This window comes from Phocoena phocoena, chromosome 4 (assembly GCF_963924675.1).
Source record: "Phocoena phocoena chromosome 4, mPhoPho1.1, whole genome shotgun sequence".
Classification (NCBI taxonomy): domain Eukaryota; kingdom Metazoa; phylum Chordata; class Mammalia; order Artiodactyla; family Phocoenidae; genus Phocoena; species Phocoena phocoena.
Genome location: NC_089222.1, coordinates 140,340,369 through 140,348,796, shown reverse-complemented (window position 1 = coordinate 140,348,796; position 8,428 = coordinate 140,340,369). Strand labels below are relative to the sequence as shown.

At 41.8% G+C, this 8,428-nt stretch overlaps 1 pseudogene; it reads left to right on the top strand.

Moving 5' to 3' along the window:
- The first annotated feature begins 4,841 nt into the window (after window positions 1-4,841).
- LOC136122119 (ORM1-like protein 1 pseudogene) lies at window positions 4,842-5,297 on the top strand (annotated as a pseudogene).
- Window positions 5,298-8,428: the final 3,131 nt, after the last annotated feature.

The window sequence follows — 8,428 nt, the reverse complement described above, 5'->3', positions numbered from 1 at the left end:
TCAGTGATCTCTTGGTTATTTAGTAGCACATTGTTTAGCCTCCATGTATTTGTGCTTTTTACAGTTTTTTTTCCTGTAATTGATTTCCAGTCTCATAGTGTTGTGGTCAGAAAAGATGCTTGATACAATTTCAATTTTCTTAAAATTTCTGAGGCTTGATTTATGAAACAAGATGTGATCTATCCTGGAGAATGTTCCATGTGTACTTGAGAAGAAAGTGTATTCTGCCACTTTTGGGTGGAATCTCCTATAAATATCAATTAGATCTATCTGGTCTGCTGTGTCATTTAAAGCTTGTTTTTCCTTATTTATTTTCTGTTTGGATGATCTGTCCATTGGTGTAAGTGGGATGTTAAAGTCCCCTACTATTATTGTGTTACTGTCGATTTCTCCTTTCATGGTTGTTAGCATTTACCTTATGTATTGAGGTGCTCCTATGTTGGGTGCATAAACATTTATAATTGTTATATCTTCTTCTTGGATTGATCCTTTGATCATTATGTAGTGTCCCTCCTTATTTCTTGTAACATTCTTTATTTTAAAGTCTATTTTATCTTATACGAGTATTGCTATTCCAGCTTTCTTTTGATTTCCATTTACATGGCACATCTTTTTCCATTCTTTCACTCTCAGTATGCATGTGTCCCTAGGTCTGAAGTGGGTCTCTTGTAGGCAACATATATATGGGTCTTGTTTTTGTAGCCATTCAGCCAGTCTGTGTCTCTTGGTTGGGGCATTTCATCCATTTACATTCAAGGTTATTATCGATATGTATGTTCCTATTACCTTTTTCTTAATTGTTTTGGGTTTGTTTCATGGGTCTTTTTCTTCTCTTGTGTTTCCCACTTAGAGAAGTTCCTTTAGCATTCGTTGTAAAGCTGGTTTGGTAGTTCTGAATTCTATTAGCTTTTATTTTTCTGAAAAGCTTTTGACTTCTTCATCAAATCTGAATGAGATCCTTGCTGGGTAGAGAAATCTTGGTTGTAGGTTGTTCTCTTTCATCACTTTAAGTATTTCCTGCCATTCTCTTCTGGCCTGCAGAGTTTCCACTGAAAAATCAACTGATAACCTTATGGGGATTCCTTTGTATGTTATTTTTTGTTTTTCCTTTGTTGCTTTTAATATTTTTTCTTTGAATTTAATTTTTGTTAGTTTGATTAATATGTATCTTGGTGTGTTTTTCGTAGGGTTTATCCTGTATGGGGCTCTCTATGCTTCCTGGACTTGGGTGACTATTTCCTTTCCCATGTTAGGGAAGTTTTACACTATAATCTCTTCAAATATTTTCTCTGACCCTTTCTTTTTCTCTTCTTCTACTGGGACCCCTATAATTCAAATATTGGTGCATTTAGTGTTGTGCCAGAGGTCTCTTAGGCTGTCTTCAATTCTTTTCTTCCTTTTTTCTTTATTCTGCTCCTTGGCAGTTATTTCCACCGTTTTGTCTTCCAGCTCATTTATTTGTTCCTCTGCCTCTGTTATTCTGTTATTGATTCGTATTTTTCATTTCAGTTATTGTGTTGTTCATCTCTGTTTGCTTGTTCTTTAGTTCTTCTAAATCATTGTTAAACATTTCTTGTATTTTCTTAATCTGTGCTTCCATTCTATTTCTGAGATTCTGGATCATCTTTACTATCATTACTCTGAATTCTTTTTTCAGGTAGATTGCCTATTTCCTCTTCATTTATTTGGTCTTGTAGGTTTTTACCTTGCTGCTTCATCTGTGACATATTTTTTTGCCATTTCTTTTTTTTTTTTTTATGAGTGGGATTGTGTTCCTGTTTTACTGGTTGTTTGGCCTGAGGTTTCCAACACTGGAGTTTGTAGGCTATTGGGTAGAGCTGGGTCTTGGTGCTGAGATGAGGAACCCTGTGAGACCTCACTCCAATGAATAGTCCCTGTGGTCTGAGGTTCTCTGTTAGTCCAGTGGTTCGGACTCAGAGCTCCCATTGCAGGAGTTTCTGCCCGACCCTGGGCTCCCAAATCAAGATCCTGCAAGCTGTGCAGGGAGGAAAAAAAAAAAAGAGAGAGAACAATAACAAATTAAAAAATAAAATTAGACTAGGAAACTAACAGGTATGTTAGAAAGAATATAAAAATAAAAATACAGATGAATCAATAACCGGAAGGTACATTGGTACCACATAGTAAAAAAGAGGAGGAAGGAAAAGAAAAAGAAAAAAAAAAGGTTGAGGGGGAAGACCTTGGCTGTGGTGGGCGGGGCCTAAGCAAGGGTGAGGTTTGGGTGGTGAGGGGGGCCTATGCTCAGGACCCACAGGGCTGGAAAAGGCGCTGGGAGCTGTGGGGGGTGAGGTTTAGGCTCAAGGAACAGATGGGTCCCAGGTGTACCCCCCAGAGGGTGGGGACCAGAGGGCGGGGACCTCACCTGGGAGCCCGGCAAGCTTCCTGGACTCGAGTGGGCGTGGCAAACGCCCTCCTCTCCTCTCCTGCTCCTCCAATCTGGGGTCTGGGAGGGCGCCTCCCACCTGCCTCTTCTGACCTCCCCAGCCTCCCTCCTATGCCCCCAGGGCCCACATGGCCTGCATGGGGCTTTGGAGGGGGGGTACTGGCTTGGGAGTTCAGCAGGCTCCCCAGGCCGAGCAGGTGGGGCAATCTCCCTCTGCTCCTCTCTTTTTTTTTTTTTTTTTTTTGCGCTACGCGGGCCTCTCACTGTTGCCGAGCACAGGCTCCGGACGCTCAGGCTCAGCCGCTCCGCGGCATGTGGGATCTTCCCAGACCGGGGCACGAACCCGTGTCCCCTGCATCGGCAGGCGGACTCTCAACCACTGCGCCACCAGGGAAGCCCTCTGCTCCTCTCTTGCTCTTCCTAGAGAGTCCCTCCCACCTGCGTCTCCTGATCTCAGGGCCTCAGCGGCACCGGTCTTGTCTGGCCTCCACTTCTCCTCCCCCCTCAGTCCCCCTACGTCCTGCCAGTTTACTCTGGGGTTCCTCCCGTCTCCTTGGGGGTCAGTGTCCCCCACCAGCTGCTGGCAGAAGCCTTAGTTGTGGGGAGACGCTAACTCCCTGTCTTCCCACACCACCATCTTGACTCCGTTCCCCTCCGAGATACATTCTTATCAGAACCATAGGGGCACGTGGGTGAGGGTGTGTGGTGCACAGTTGAGGGTGGTCCCAGAAACCTGGGTACAGCTGGCTGCCCAGGCTTGGGGCTGGGGGTGGGTCACATGCGAAGGTGCTCTTCTTGGAGCGTCAGCAGCTGTGAGGGGGTTGGACTAGATGCGCCAGACAAGCCTAGCTGGGACACGAATATCTGTTTCTGTGTTTCCTGCCTTCCCTTCCTTTCGACATAGATCTCCAAGTCTTTTTCCATTTGCTTATTTTCTTCATGGTGAGCGATTCACCCCAAGCAACTTTCCATGTTCTCTCGGTGTGTTTTCCTACCTGTGCCTTATTTGCACTACTTAGTGATAATTGATGGAAAGGTCCTCGGGTCTGCCCTGCCCCCTCCCCTCCTCCCTCCTTCACACACTGGGCACCACCGCATGCAGGTGCTGGGAATGTAAGTGTGACTGAGTCCACAGGCTGGCTGACCCCCTAGAACTTCAGACAAAGGAACTGATAACCAGCATATCATTGTCATACAGGGCAGGGGTTCTCAAACTTGTTGGTTTTGGAACCCCTTCACACTCTTAAAAATTACTAAAGACCACCAAGAGCTTTTGTTTTTGTGGACTGTGCTAACCAGAGCATTTTTACTGTATTAGAAAGTAAAACTGTGAAATTTTAAATATACTTTATTGATTAAAAAATAATAGGCCCGTTACAGGTTGACATAAATAATATATTTTATTAAAAAACGATATTTTCCAAAACAAAGTCGTCTACTAGGAAGAGCAGCATTCCTTTGCATTTTTTTTCAAGTCTCTTTAATGGCTGGCCTGCTGGAAGACAGCTGGATTCTTTCTCATTCCTGCCTTTATTTTCAATCCGTTGCAATATCACATGTCACAAATCTTCTGGAAAACTCCACAGTATATTGAGGGAGTGAGAGTGAGAAAGACAGGTCTTAGTGTTACTATAAAACTGGCTTTGACCTCATGGAGTCCCTGAAAGAGTCTGAGACTCCCGGGGGTCTCTGGATAGACCACACTTTGACAACCACCGACAATGGCCCTTCTGGTGATGTGGTATAGTTACTGCCTTGATTCTAGAACCCACAGATCTAGTGCTGTGATATGATCCAGGGTTGAAGTCTGGCTTAGATCATCAGACATTAAGGTAGGAATTGGGGGTAGGGGAAAACTGAAGTGGGCTGCAGGCATTAAACTTTCTTTTTAGTGTTTATTCGTCTCTTTTGAGTTTTTAAGTGGTTACTATTTTAGTGACTACAGGAAGCAGGTTGTAGGTGGCTCATTGATTTTTCTCTCTTATTAACTGAGCACTTGCTATGGGGTAGTCATTTTGCTGAGTGCTTTCTCTTGCTAAAATCAGTTTGTCCTTTGCATGTCTCTTAACATACAAAGGGTTTGAATCGAAAGAATCGGGTGTTAGTGGAAATTTAAAGGTGCTGTGGGCCCTTTAATTGTGTGATGGCTTTGTTCTTGCGTGAATCTGTAATACCCAGAGACTCTTTTGTATATTGGGCATAAGAGGGTTTCACAGTCCTTAGATTGGAGGCAAATTGTCAGAAAAATTCTCGGAAGAACTTAGGTGGAGAGGGAAAAATCTTCAGCTCCCAAATTCTGTGGGGTAAAAATGTGTGCTCCCAGCAGCGGAGTTGACGCTGTGCCGAGCCAGCCGCCGGGAGTGGGGCGGTGGCTTCAGTACTCATGAAGGAGTGATTTGAACTCTGAACACTCTTTATGGACACAACACTACGTTAAATCGCAAACGTGAATGTTGGAGTTGCCCACAGCGAGGTGAATCCAAATACCCGTGTAATGAGCAGCCGGGGTATGTGGATGACATATGCTTTGGGAGTTGGCTTGCTTCATATCGTTTTACTCAGTATTCCTGTTGCCTGGACCTTAACAAATGGTATACATAATCTGGGGATGTATGTATTTTTGCCTGCAGTAAAAGGAACGCCATTTGAAACTCCTGACCAGGGTAAAGCGAGGCTCCTAACTCACTGGGCACAACTGGACTATGGAGTACAGTTTACATCTTCACGGAAGTTTTTCACAATTTCTCCAATAATTCTATATTTTCTGGCAAGTTTCTATACGAAGTATGATCCAACTCACTTCTTCTTAAACACAGCTGCTCTCCTGAGTGTGCTAATTCCCAAAATGCCGCAGCTACATGGTGTTCGGATCTTTGGAATTAATAAGTGTTGAAATGTGTTTTGAAACAACAAAAATGTTTACAACAAAACATTTTGTTTACAACAAAAATGTTTACAGCTACTGAGTTTTCTGTAAGGAAGGAATGGGTACTAAAGTAATGGGTATCACCGTTTCTGTGATAATGTGAAATGAGAGGTAGCTACATTGGAGAGCCAATTGTTGATTCTTCATATGCTGTGTTGAAGTGTAGATTCTTATGAGAAGGTGCCTTTGTTAATGCATCTGGTATCCTTCTGTAGAGAGGCTTCAGAGGCAGGCTGGGCAGGCCCAGCTTATAAGTTAAATGGCTATAAAGTAAAGGTGTAGTAGATAAATCCAAGGAAATAAGAGATTTATAAGAAACTAAGTCCAGCTAAGCTTATAATGAATGGGCATTATGTTAAGAGAAGAAAATGTTTAATCATTCAGTCATGGTCAGTTTAAGCAGAGTTACATGTAAACCAGAATCATTTCTTTACAAGTTTATTATAGATTGTTTTTATTACCATGCATATTCCTCTTGTGTTATATAAGAGGATATATCCCTCTTGTTTTATACAAACCAATTCCTACCTCATGAATATACTTTTTTGGTTTTACAGGCTCAACATTGTGTTGATAGATGAGTTCATTTTTACATTTATTAAGTTACTGAGTTCATGAAGGTCCACCTTCACGACTGATTGATGATAGAAGATAGGCACCTTAGAAGCAGCCTCTGAGTCAGCCTTCTAATTTTGGAACAAAGTGGGTTTTGCTGCCTTTCCAGATACAAGGCTGCTAAACTAATTAGGAAAATAATTTATTTCTCGTAATTAAAGTATATGGTAACTTAAAGGTCTGCTGATTTGGTTGAGCAATCTAATTGTTGAAGTCTGCCATTCTTTAGCGATGGAAATTTAAAATGGACAACTACATAGCCAACCTGTGATCTGGCAGAAACTGCTTCTCTAGCAATACTATCAGAGTAAATAATGGAGTCTTTTTTTAGCAGGTCTGCCGTAAGAGATAGCATCTTTTCTTAGTCATCCTGTTCTCAATCTCCATACTTCGTCCATTAACATTTTGCCTGTCAATACATGAGTCTTAGTATAGATAACTCAGAATGGTAACTATTTCCAAAACAGCAACCATACTGAATCCTTGTGACTTAAGAGAAGTTTTCTATAGTTGCTGACATTAATGGCAAGAAATAACTATATTCTACTTTGAGAAATAAACATGTCAAAAAAATTTTCTGATATGTGGCGAAACTGAAAAACCTAGTAACATTTGTGAGCAAAATTGAGTGAAAAGAATTATAATACCAACTTAAAAATCAATTTGTTTCAAACTGACTTTTGGGGGTAATGATCATTGTTTTGTATTTCAAAAGTATTGAGTTTAGAAATCAGTTGTATGATAATGCCTTTGTATGTTTGTCTTTTCTCACGTATTTTTAAATAACCAGTAATCTATACCTTAATAAATTTTTCTTTGGTGTAAAAAAAAAAAAATGTGTGCTCCCTGTTGGAAATCCACTTTTTACAACTGAGACACTTGCCTTGGGGCCCTGGTGTGATTGGCAGTGATTTCTTCATTACGTGATGGCTTCTTCAGGTACTAGTGAACAGATCACATTTGAAAAATAGATTTGGGTAATTTCATACAGCCACAACACACTTGTCCCCTAAAATAAGACTGGTTAAGTATATTATGGGACATCCATCCATACAATGGAATGCTACAAGGGGTGTGCCTCTTATGTACTCATGACATGGTTCCAAGAAAGAGTGTTAAATTACAAAGGAAAGTACAGCAAGTCCCCTACATACGAAACTTCAAGTTGCGAACTTTCAAAAATGTGAACGTGTGTTCGCATGGCCAATCACGTAGGTTAGTTCCTGTGTCTGGTGTACATGGTCACGTGCGTGCGTCCTCTACAAGTGGTTGTGCTTTTGTGTACTTTACTGTACAGGACTGTATAGAGTACAGTAGTACAGTATCTTTATTTCAAGCTCAGAACCTGTACCATCAACGTCAGGCGTGAATGACATTGCAGCCTGCCCTCCGTCTCCTATTGCTGACACTCTTCAGCTCTACCATCTCCCACCTCCTCTCCGTCCTCCAGTCAGTAACTCTTCTTGCCTGTTCACTTGATGCCAGCCCCCGGATGCCCGCTGTTGTACTGTACGACCGCATTTTTCAAGATAATATACTGTAAGATTTAAAATGTTTTCTTTGTTTTTTGTGGTTTTTTTTGTGTATTATTTGTGTGAAAAGTAACATAAACCTGTTACAGTGCAGTACTATAGAGCCGATTGTGTTAGTTGAGTCCCTAGGCTAACTTTGTTGGACATACGAACAAATTGGACTTACGAACGCGCTCTCAGAACAGAACTGTACAGAATAGGGTATAGGGTATGCTACTGTTTGTGCAAAAGGGGGGGTATCCATTTGTTTGTATTTGCATAATAATCTCTGAATATTATTAGATAGAAGGTAATATGTAAAACCACCCACTAAGTGTGGAGGTTTGTTGGATGGGGCAGGAGGGAAACTTCTTATTTGTATACCTTCTCACACTTTTTGATAACAGGCAAGTATTACCTCATCAGACATGAACTATGTCTAAAAATAATTAAAAACCTAAAATAAAATCCAGATGAAAAGCAGCCCAAATCCTTTTCACTAAAGCCCCTTTTGCTTTTTCTAGACAAGAAGGAGTCCCGCTGAAAACGAGACAGTCCTGCTGTTGACGTGAACGACCTTTTAGTTTTAATGGACGTCAGATTTTCTGACTGCATAACTGTGATACATGCAAAAAGGTACGCACTAAAATTAGCTGAGGTTGGCTCAGCAAAACCAACCTTTATGGATCCACGTTGCGTCTCATTGGCTTGGTTTTAGCAAGGAAATACACAGACCCAGTGTTCAGAACTGCTGGATCCAGGGTGGGAGTTTTACAGTTTTCTTTGGACAGGTTTCAGGGGTTGTGAACATTCTTGGAGAGAGGGCCTGAGTGTGCAAATCCGTTAGGTTAGACCCCAAGGCACCCCCTTGTTTAGCCCGTCCAATTCCCCAGGAAGGATGTAGTGCCAAGCGGGGGCAGGTACTTAGCCGACTGGGGTGACAGGATTGCTGTGTCTCTGGGGAAGCTCTCA